The sequence below is a fragment of the Condylura cristata genome, unplaced genomic scaffold (assembly GCF_000260355.1).
Source record: "Condylura cristata isolate star-nosed mole 26May11 unplaced genomic scaffold, ConCri1.0 scaffold00002, whole genome shotgun sequence".
NCBI classification, from domain to species: domain Eukaryota; kingdom Metazoa; phylum Chordata; class Mammalia; order Eulipotyphla; family Talpidae; genus Condylura; species Condylura cristata.
Window position 1 is genome coordinate 78,093,997 of NW_004567103.1, and position 1,118 is coordinate 78,095,114.

Below are 1,118 nucleotides of genomic sequence, written 5' to 3' on the forward strand. Positions count from 1 at the left end.
CTATAATTCTATAATCCCCTATAATGAGTCCTATAAGGCAATTGTATAATTCTTAATAGCACGTTTGCTAGATGATATTGCATCATTTATCATTTGGTTGTATATGTTTAATTGTATTGTAGTCATGGTGTGTTCTTAAATATGTAGAATTTATCCTATAAGAGCTAGACTTTTTTTGTGTGACAAGACTTTTACAACACTTCAATAATTTTCTCATTAAAAGTGATCACTTTATTTTCTTTTCAGTTTATTTCATTTTGAAAATATTGGTACTGAATTCTATGTGTTAGAAGCTGTAGGTAGACACCAAAGTTACAAGCTATATGCTCTAATTTTGAGAACAGAATGATAGATAACATATTAATAATTACTACTTCCTTTTTAATTGCATGGGGCCAAAATTCCAGGTGAGGCTTAACAATTCACTTAATAATACAAATACTAATATGATATGTTATTTTACCAAACTGAGGTCACTCCATGAATTTCAGATGGAAAGGATTCATTATACATATCATGGGCATGGGATACAGAAGAGATGATGAGAGTGAGAGAAGACAATAATGAACATCAGGGAATTTATTATTCGGGTTTGGGTCAGAGAAGCAGAAATAGAAGCAGTAATACAGAATGAGGATTGTTTTATAAGGAAATGGATTATGCAATGTGGAAGTTGGTTAACCATTCTCTTGTGTTGAGTGCTGAGCTGAAGTCAACAGGGCAGGTAATTAAGAAGCAACGAATAATGTGAAATAGAAGAAAGCAAGGGCAAGTTGAAAGCTTAATAAGTGTAAATGGAACCCAAATTTCCAGCTTCTCTCTTGCAGTGCAGTAAAACATTTAAAATAAGAAGTCCAGATGGCTAAATTGGTTAGATACAGTCTAGAAAAAATAAGTATTCAGTACGGTGTGGAGTATCATGTAACGTATCCTAAATGATCAGGAAACTGATCTTAGAGAAAATGGCACTTGAGTAGACTCTTAAGGAAATATCAGAATGTTCAGTTGTAAATATGGGCCCTCCCTGGTGGCGCAGTGGGTTAAAGCACATCACTAGGAAGCTAGAGCCGCTTGGGCATGAGTTTGATCCCTACCCTGAAGTTGACCCACAAGATGTG